General features: G+C 43.5%; 1 long non-coding RNA gene across 1 annotated transcript in view; it reads right to left on the minus strand.

Moving 5' to 3' along the window:
- Window positions 1-935: 935 nt before the first annotated feature.
- Window positions 936-10,823, minus strand: part of LOC102025528 — a 39,597-nt gene continuing 29,709 nt past the window's right edge. Inside the window, exon 5 of the long non-coding RNA XR_001232668.1 lies at window positions 936-1,734. This is a non-coding gene — a long non-coding RNA (uncharacterized LOC102025528). The remainder of the gene's footprint in view (window positions 1,735-10,823) is intronic.

A 10,823-nucleotide genomic window follows, 5' to 3' on the forward strand; every position in this document is an offset into this window, starting at 1 on the left:
CTAGAAGACAAATGTCACTTTCCTATTATGTGCCTGCCTTAAAAACTCTAGACAGCTTTCTTTTTCCTAGTTCAGACTTGCTTATGTCTTTCCAGAGAGTATGCTATTTCCCAGTGGCTCTGAGAAAAGCAAAAAAGCCAAGATCCTTGGGACTGTATTACTGTCTTTGTTCTAGATCTCAGGAGTGATCCAATAAGAAAAAGAAGTCATATCCTGTGGCATTACCAAGGCCAGTGGTCATGCCACATACAAGGACAGAACTCTTATCTACCGGAGATGAGGTCTCACACATGGATATACACTTTCCACCTCTGCTACAGCCTCCCCTCCACCCACCTTAATCATGCTATTCCACCTCTCAAGTCTCTATTTCCAATCTAAAAAGGGCTCTCTCCTCCTGTCTACTCAGTTAATGTTACCTAGCCCTCCTAAGTCCAGTCTTCAAGCTACCTGTCTCTCTTTTTTTTTTTTTCCCCGGTACCGGCAATCGAACTCACGACCTTGCGCTTGCCAGGCAGGCACTGTGCCGCTGAGCTAAATCCCCAGCCCCATACCTGTCTCTTTTTTGAAGCCTCCACTGACCACTTAAGTGACTTTCTTCTGAAATTCACAGATGGCAACATATGCTCACTCTCTATCACTCCTGGAGACTCCTCCAAAGTAACGGAATAGAATAGTTTGTGACCTTTGCCTGTGGTGTTTGTCTTTCCTTCTCTACATGAATTTCCTGGGACGGCAGAGAGAACGTTGTCCGTGTTTGAATGCTCCACCATTCCTAATGAGGAACATATAGATGGAAGACCCAAGAGTAATATTTCCTGAATAAATGAGGGGGCATGACATCGTTATCCGTTCATAGTAACTAGTGATAGTTGTTGCTATTGGGAAAATCAAGACAAACACAGGAGGTGCGCTATAAGACTTAAAGAACTCAGTAAGTTTAAGAAATTCCTCTTGGGCAGGCTTTATTTGTTTGGGAAGAGGGAAGACCTCCTCAGCCCCACCCCCAGCCTACTTGACAACTTTCAGGCGGACGGAACTATTGAGCTGACGGCAGCCAGGAAGACTTTGGATGACGTTCCGGACTGGGCGGAAGTGAGGGAATAAGAAGGGTGGAACACTGCGCCGCCGGAAGATGTCACGTTTCCGGTCCCACAGCGTCTCCACGCCCCCACTCCCCACAGAAAGTGGCTTTTGAGGCAGTGACAGACGCTTGCCTCAGTGCTGTGGACCCGCGCTTCCCGCTGCGGAACTGGCTGCAAAGCGGGGCGTGGCCGCATTAGGGAGCCTGACGAGGCCGCAGGGGCAGTTTCGGACCAGAAGTCACGCCATCCTGGCAGGGCTTCGGTCCAGGTTTTCAGGCAGAGGCTGGGGAACATCTGTAATGCCGGGTTTCTAGGCAGAGTGAGTCTTTCTTACGGGCAAGTCTGGAGCCGGCTGCGCGGTTCTTTCCTGAAAATCCACTTCTGAACTCCCTTGGGTTAAAACGTTGCCTTCTTTAAGAACCTTGTTTAAAAGTGAATTGTAATATAAACTGGTACAACCACTTTTTTTCCCTTATAGGTTGTTGAAAGCTTAGCACTGAGATGTTGGCATTCTTGAGAGGAAGGAAGAGAGGCAAGGCTATTTTTTGTGGTCTGCTTTGAAGGCGTGGCGAATCCCTTGCTTGGCGAGTTTGCCCTGCTGCTTAGTTGTCTGACCTTGGTTAGTACTTCCTGTGTCCCAGTAGCTCATCTGAAAGGAAAGGTCAGACTAGAGCGGTGCTTTTCAAAGTTGGTTAGGAACTAGAAATGCAAGAGTATAGGGCTAGCCTTAGACCAGCTGAATCAGAAAAAGCAATCTGCCTTTTGAGAGCCCTCCATGTGATTCACGTTCGTGCTCAAATTTAAGACCTGCTGGACCAAATAAACCCAAGGGAATCAATCAGAGAGGAAAGAGCTCATACTTGTTAGTGTGGTTCAGAAGGCTACTCAAGACCCTCACTAATCTGGTACCAGTAACTATCCAATCTCTCAAATCAGCAGGACGACTCATCTACATAAAACTGCTAAAAATTCCGTAAGGGAACTTGCTCTTTGAATCTTGTGTCTTTAAATACCCTGTTTTTTGTGGGGGAGGGGGGACGTTTTCTTCCATTATCTGTCCATCTCCTTTTTGTTCTTTGAGATTTGTTTTAGTGTCACTTCTTTCAAAAAGGCCTCCTAATACTTCCTTTCCTCGGTTAGATGTCTTCCTCTTCTGCTCTTGTGGCACCTTACAGTTATCTCTGTTATAGGCACTTTATCATTTTTATCAGCCCCCCTCTCCCAGCTATGTGAGGGCAGAAATTACTTTCCCTCTGCACACAGTGCCAGCTGCATAATATGCCCTTAATATGTCATTGCATGAGTGAGTCCTCCCCGAGGGCTCAGATAATGACTTGAGTATTTTTAATCTCTTAGTCATTGATACAGTGTGTTCTTCATATAATAAATTCCCAGCGATTGCTGATCCATCAGTGCTTCTTACTCTTGGTGACTGTTTATAGTGCATTACGTTAACCACGTTCTGAGCCCATATCTATTAACCCTTTTGAGCTCAGCAATATTGTGAATTATGCTAGAGTAAGTACTGCTTTAAGCACTTTAACAACTGAGAAATGACTCATATTAAGTTGCCTTCTGTGGTTACTTATTTCTGTAAAAATTATTTGTTGGCTTCTCTGTGCAAGGCATTGTGATACACATACAGGAGATATAAAAGTTATGGATGATATGATCTTTTGTTCTCCAGAAACTTTATTCTAGGAAAAATAAAACTTATCTAAGTGACCCCAATATAAGACAGTATACAGTGAATCCACCCTTGAGTGAGCTGGTCCATCAAAGCTCTAGAAGTTTGGTGGACAGAGTAGGTGACAGAGTAGGGTAGACACAAGTGTGACACAGCCAGAAATTACATGATGACGGCATCACGACTAAGTATTTTTATTACCTCTTGTGTTTTTTCTTATTTGTATTGTCCTTGTTCCTCATTTGTGCACTTATTTGTTTATTGTGAGTTGGAGATTACATTTGAAGAATATCTTTAGAACTCATTTAAGATAGGATTTTCATTTGCTATACCAGGCATTTGGAGCAGTAGTAATCCATGATCCATTTAATCCACAGTCAAATCTTGAGACTTTTTAGGTCCCCCAGATAACTAAGCTAAAATGAAGGTACACCTTTATGTGAAGACATTTTACTTCTAGTTTGCTTCAAACTCATACTGCAGCCCTTTGGGGGGTGCTACTGTAAGTGCCCAGTATCTTTCCTCCACCACCACCACCCCTGCATCCTGGAAAAGAAAGCAGTAGGTTCCATCTTTTTGGGCTCCTAGCTAGTTACAGTTTTCAAAAACAGCTCATTCCTCCGCCTCAACACGTATTTCTGGGGCAAAGGGAGTTCAAAAGGCCAACCTCACTTCTCTGGATCTTCTGGATCTTGGCTAGCTGATTTTTATTATCTTGGTAGCTTTTTAATGATTTAGGGAATTTTTTTCCTTTTGCAGTGCTGGAGATTGAAACCAGTGAGCTACATCCCCAACTCTCTTTTTGAGACAAGGTCTTGCTAAATTTCGGGGCAGGAACTCGGAAATTCTCTTGCCTCAGCCTTACTTCCAAGGTTATGGACATTTGCCACTGTACCAGGCATTCTGGGAAGAAAATTTTAAAATATTTTTACTGAATTTTTTAGTTTGCTTCAGAGGGAAGATTGGTCCATATTGCTGCCTAGAAAAAGCCTGATACAACTTTGGATTAAAAAATATGGATTAGAACTTTGAGAACAGAGAGGACATAAGCAGAGAAATTATCAGAAAGTGATATACAAGGTCATTTGAGGGAGATGATATAGGGGTCCATAGAAAGATAAGATCAGAACAAAAAGATTAGTTTTATTGGTTTCCTTCTCTTGCTCCAGCCAGCATAAGGGTCAACAAACTTATTGGGTGAACGCTCATATTGTTACTTCTAATCCAAGTTAAATCCATGGCATTTCAGAAACAAGTAGCATTGTCTAACTTATTTAATTGCTTCCTTGTTGGGAAGCCTTCCATTCCAAATGCGAACTCTGCCAAAAGGAAAGCAAAACCTAAACCACAGATGTATTAACCCCCACTCCAGGAGCACTGAACCATTATCTCTGTTCTCAGAGAGCTACCCTCAACAGCACCAGGCAGTGGATGCATTCAGGACATCAAAGCTGAACTCCTGAGCAGAATCCCAGAGCTAAAGCAAATGGAACTCACTGGCTGCCTGCCGTCCAGGGCTGTAGGTGCTAGAGCCTTTGCTGAATAGAGACGAAGCCAGATCCTGCTGCTTGTCCAGCACAGCATCCATCCTGCACTTCTTTCCCTTTAGTGCTTTCTACTGTAGAGACTAAAATGGGGTAATATTCTCTGGCCCTGTCTCCCTGTATCTTCTAGTAGTCATGTGAAACAGTGCTGGCCAGTGAGCTGCGACCAGCAAATTGATGAAGCAGTTCTCAGGCTTTAGCTGTGCTAAAATGTGGCAAATGGAGGTGACAGTAATTCTAAACTTGAATGTAAATCTGTTACCTTGAAGCAACCTTCTTGTGACCCGTGAAAAGACACAAAAGGGAAAAGTCTAGTCAATTTCAGAGGCACCTGCCCTGATAACTGCTTTCTTCTTCCATGAGGAAAAGAAATTACAATTTGTTCAAGCTAAGTTTTCTATATGAAATGAAAACACTTCTACCCAATGTAGATGATTCTGAATGCCAGGACCCAGCATCAGAGTAAAACCATCTTTGGCTTTAGGATGAAAATATGATCAAATAGCAAATAATAATGGACACTCCTGTGAGCCTGGTAGTGATCTAGCTACTTGACAGTGTAGAGATCACCAAAGTATCAAGCACTGAAGCAAAGTAGCAAGCACAAATGAAATCTAATTATCAAGTGTTAGGAAAGCCTTTGACAATGTAATGGTTTGGGATATATTTTAGCCATGGCATCATTACAACCAATATATAAAACATAAAATCTCCTTCATTTTAAGGAAGATTACTGTCGAGAAACTTGACTTATTGGCCCCTCCACATCTTTGGTGATATGCAATTGAAAAATTCTGGTGTAGTCCTACATGTGATTTGACAGTCAAGGACACTGGAAACTTCCTTGATAAAATGGAAGCTAGCTTGTTTTAGGAGAGGTAGTAAGTTTGTGGTGCCCAAGTGAAATTGGCATCTGCACGACCATTTTCAGGACCATTTCTCACAGAGGTTGACGGAAGGTGGCAGATAATTTTAAGTTAAATTATATAGCAGTAGCAATAATGGATGTAGTAGTCAAATGCATGAGACATCAGGATGAGCATGAACAACGTCTCAACAACAATGAGACGTCAGGATGACCAAACTTCCTGCAAGAGGTCATGAAAGAGGAATAAACTCAAAATAGATGAGTGATTCCATTCCATCCAAGTATACTTGACAATGTCTAGAGTCAAACTTTGGAAAATCACAACCTGGAGTGGGTATCATCTAATGGGCTAAAGCCAAGAATACTGCCAAAAGTCTTATAGTGCCCATGAAAATTCCCCACAACAAAGAATGGTCCAAACCATAATGTCAATAATACCTAAGGTGAGAGACCCTGGAGTGAATGGAGAGAAAGCCAGGCAGAAAGAATTACCTGAGAAGATGAACAGAAGTAGAAGTGATGACTTCCTTGTGAACAGAGACTGGGTCTCTGGGTCTGTCTGTATCCCAACACAAACAAGTAGCTGCCTGTTAGCCAGGAGGGGAGGCACATGCCTGTAATCTCCGCATTTGGGGGGCTGAGATAGGAGGATTGCCACAATTGAGAGGCCAGCCTGAACTACACAACAAGACCCTGTCTCAACCTGCCTGCCAAAAAACGGGAAGAAGCACCTCTTAGCCTCTTACACTCATTTACACTCCTATACTCAGCCTGTTCTCAGTCGCCACAAACCCCTCTGCTAACTGGAGTCATGCGGCTGGGTCTCAGAAACTAGAGCAGGTGCCAGCCCTCACACTCACTGTGCAGGCAGGTGACAGGCGCTGAAACACTGCCCGTTTACATTTATAATTTTCAGGTCTTTGGGACCCGAAAGTTATGAATGTAACTTTGCTGGTTCTCCTGAGGCCCACATGTTCCCAGGATGGAACTTCAGGCCCTAGCATGTCCTGCCTTCTTCCGGATGACTCTTTCAGCTCAGTGCCCACCTCAGTGTAGGCCCAGGTCTGTTACACACCTGTGTGTGTACAGCCTAATAGAAGACGTCTTGAAATGCAGGCGCTTCCTAGACTGCCATACCGTGTACACAGAGTGGCCAGGGAAACAGCAAATGTGGACCTGGCCAAGCCTCAAGGCATCTGGTTCAGTAAACAGTGTATCCAAGAAACAGCAAAGGACTAAACAAGCGTCAGAGCACCCAGGGCCTAGGCACTTGGTCTATGGCCTGCCTCCACCCTTTCCTCTGCGTAATCCCCACCCAGCTTTCAGTCCTCCCTGCCCTGTTCCTTTACCTCACCAAACATAAGATTTGCTGTCGGTCACTGGCCCCTCTGTCTAGTACAGCTGCAGGGAGCTATATTCTCTTACCTTCAATTATAGAACAAAAAGAGCGGAAGCTACCCTTAACACAATTCATTTCAGGCTCTAGGGCACAGGCCAGGGTAGAAATTTGTAGGGTGCTTATGATAGATCTGATGGGATCTTTCCCTGGGAATCCCAATTTTCCTGAACATTATTTCCTTCGTAGAAGCCCACTCCTACCTAACTTTTTCAGGTCAAATTATCCCAATTCCTCAGATGAATGATAGTAAATCTGAGGACTAAGTAAGGTGTTCAGGGAAACATAACTAAGTAAATGCAAGAAATAGTATTTAAATCCAGGGACCATGCTTAAGCCAGCACAATGCAAAGTGGCAGCAAAGGGTACTTGCATATGGAAGTCTATTATTATCTTGCATTGATGGATTTCAGTAGGGCGTGTGGAAAAATAAATATATACTCACACTGGAAATAGACACATATACGAATACACATGGCTAAACAAAAGGCCTGGATGTTCCTTTCCTAGCAGACACCATAAAATAAATCCAACCCACATAGTGGTGTACACAACTATAGTGCCAGCTACTTGAGAGGCTGAGGCAGGAGGATCACTTGAGCCAAAAATTTGAGGCCAGTTTAGGGAACAACTCATCCCCCCACAAAAAAAGGAAAGGGGATGTGAAGGAAAGAGGGAGGAAGAAAGGAGAGGAGGCAGAAGAAAAGAGAGGATACAAGAGAGGGAAAGAAATCCAGATGCAGCAAATGGATGGGGATGAAGGAGAGGCATCAACAGTCAGGTTCTGCTACAGTCACAGTGACTAATAATGCATTGCCTTTCCTCTTGACCATTTAAGGTACAAAAGAGGGAGTGATATAGTTTCTTTAATACCTGTATCTAAGCAAAAGGAGTGAGTTGAGGTCATGAAAAGACAATTTGGGAGACAGTGATTTCTCCCTACCGTTGAAAGGGGATTTTACAGTACATATACATATACTACAAAAGGGAAGACTACACACAAAAATATTAATATTTTTCTTTAAATGTGGGAAGTATTTTACTTTCTTTTCTCTTTGGTAATTCTGGATTTTCTTTTTTTTTGAGATGGTTCCTTTTTATACTAAATATATATTGTTTTTATGGTTACATATATGTTTTGAACTTGATAAAACAGAGTTTAAAGGTTTAGACTTAAAAATTCACATTTAACAGGACTTACAAAAATTGCTAAAGACCCCCAGATAGGCCAGTTAAAGTTATGCTCAGAGAGAGCAGATAAATCAAGGAAGGAGTAGGCTCATAGCCTGGAGAGGAGGCTCTAAGGCTATAGAATGGCAAAGAGAAGGCAGAACTCAACACACTTCTTTTTGTATATATCTTCACCAAAGAAAAGTGTCTTCAAATCAGAAAAGGCTGAATAAACACCACAAAGAATTCAAGCCTAACGTGACGTAGCAGAAGACTCTCATATGCAAGTGTCAGAAACCCAGTTCTTACCAGCTGACAAAGAGGAGAGGGTGTTTTATGGAGTCAGGTCTCTCAGAATCAGAACTGCAGAACGCAGGGCCCTGGCTAGAAAGGCTTCAATGAGGTCAGGACCTTGCCTGTCTGTCTGCATCTCATTTCCTCATTCTGTCCCTGTTCTGTCCTCTCCTCCAGTTCTCTTGATCTTTCTCCTCTCTGATCATCTCTCTAGGCTGCAGTCCCCAGGTGGTGGGGAAGATGGCCATCAGCAATCCCAGGAAAAGAATCCCCCTACCATCTACAGAGCAAACACAGGAAATGGCTCTGATCATATTTCAGTTCCTACAGCTAGAAGCAATCACTGTTTCCAAGAATGTGGCCTCCACAATTACCCACGCCTTAGTCATGGGTATTGGGACCAATATCTCCAGGGCCAGCAAGGAGCCTAGATCATACCCAGAGTAGAAAGAACCTAAACGCTCCTAAGTTCTCCATCTGAACTGGTCTCCAGACTCTAATATTTTAACCTCTCATTCTAAAATGAGTATCTGAAGAAAAAGGAGGAGGAGCAGGAGAAGAAGAAGGAGAAGAAATAAGAATAAAATGAGTATCTACAGTGTCATGGGATGCATCCATAGTAGTACCTAATAAATTACAGAAAACAGGACACATGCCCAGAGGAGACATACATTTCCTCAAGAGGGTCAAGTACTATTTCGAAAGGCACTCCAGAAAATCCCTAATATGGACCCTGAGTCCCTGGGCCCAGACAGAGCTTCTCTGGGAAGCCACTTTGTGTTAGTGGTCGTCATTGTCTATCATTCTTCAGCAAGGCACAACCAGCCTTTGTAACCCTTCCAAGCAAGCAGTTGCATATTTGTCTCTAGAGATAGTTAGAGGAACTATGCTGACCTCAGGCCAGACCCTACACAGGCCTCTGCTGTCTGCTCCATGTTAATGTGAGTATCTGTCACCCCTGAGAATGTTCCAGGGGCTGGCAGAGTCCCCTGGAGGGCAGAGGGCAGGCAGCAATACTGAACATCAGAGCTAACAGGGAGTGGAGGGCAAGTGCAGCTTTTGGACAACTAGGTCTCATTGTCAGTAATAAAAATCAACTGTAAGGCAGAAAAAGAACACCTTGGCGGATGACAGAAATGATAGCAAGGCTGGGAAGCAAGTCTTGGAAATGGAGAGAAACCCAAGAGACTGACAGCAGGTAATGCTGCTCGTGCAGCCCTGGGAGACCCTATCAGGGATGATTAGATTGGACTCAGACCACCTTCTCCATGTTCTTATCTCTGCCCTACCTGGTAGACAATCCCAGTGTGACCCTGCCTATCACATCAATCATTCCAGATTCACAGTCCACAGTGCAGCTGCCCAGGCCTTGGTCACAGACCCACCCTGAGCTGCCGAGGGCAGGCAAGTAGCTAGCCCTGAGAAGGGAACTCCTGCCTCCTACCATGACCCACGAACTGGGGGATTCTCCTAAACAGAGATGGGGCAGAGAGGCAGGCGAAAAGAAGACAAATAGTACACACTAACTACATTTTCAAAGTTAGCAGAACTGAATTGATTCAGCACAGATGCAAATGGCAATGATACGATCAGGGAGAAAATTCCAACTTAATTAAAGGAAAGTGTCCCTGACTCTGGGTGCCAGACACAGACAAGACCACCTCCCAAAAGGCAGAGAAGACCACCTCCACAACTTGCAGAGCAGCTCAGAGCAGAGATTCTTCCCTCAGCATGTCCTCCATCCCCATCTCTTCTTGCATTCTCAGTTTTCTCCCTTGTTAGCTTATAAGCCTCTGGAGAGAAGGAACCAAATTTTATTTATACTTCTGTCCCACAGCATCTACCAGAATATTCTGCACTAAGAGACACCTAACAAAAGCTGGTCACATAAAAATAAGTGGTCTTTATCCTGCATGATGTCAGGACTTCTTTTTCCAACCACATGACAGAAAAGATACTAAGGAAAAGACCTTAAGTACAGCACATCTAAAAGTGGAAGATTTTATTATATATATATATGCTGTAATAAACATATAATTTTAAACACAATACAGGTTGGGCATGGTGATGCACACCTGTAATCCCAGCACTCGAGAAGAAAGTTGCCATGAGTTCAAGGCTAGCCTAGGCTACATAGTGAGTTCAAGGCCACCCTAAACTACACAGCAAGACCCCTTTCAAGAAAAAACACAATACAGATACACCCAGAAGATCTACAAAGTGATAAATGATGCAGGAAAAGGTACAGTACTCTTTAGATAATCACATTTGCTGCCTAGACCCTTTTTCCATATCCTCAAACCCTTACATAAATCCCAGTCTCACACCCTGACTGTGTGATTTCTTTCTTGGAAACTTGCCTGCTGTCTCCTGTCACAGTGTACTCTGGCCAAAATAAACTTTTGTCTTTTCTACATTCCTTGTCTATTGGTAAAATTCTTTTTTACTGCCTGTGTCCTCAATCCTCTGTATGCCATCTTGCATGGCATTTATGAACTGGTACGAAAGAAAGAGGATTCCCCAGAAGCCAGAAAGGTGAGACAGAGAAGACCCAAATTAGAAAGCTCCATGCACATGGTCAGAATATTAAGTTCACTTTTTAAAGTGATCACTCCTAAATGTAAGCAGTCAGTAACCCATCACTGCATTTTTGAGATCATCTGTAACAGCTCAAGGCACATAAATCATTTTAAAGGAAATCTGAGGCTGGGGACATCACTCAGTATGTGAGGCTGTATACAATGCCCAACACTGGAGAAAAAAAGGAGAGAAAGAAAGA

This window comes from Chinchilla lanigera, unplaced genomic scaffold, assembly GCF_000276665.1.
Source record: "Chinchilla lanigera isolate Chin_1 unplaced genomic scaffold, ChiLan1.0 scaffold00001, whole genome shotgun sequence".
NCBI lineage: Eukaryota > Metazoa > Chordata > Mammalia > Rodentia > Chinchillidae > Chinchilla > Chinchilla lanigera.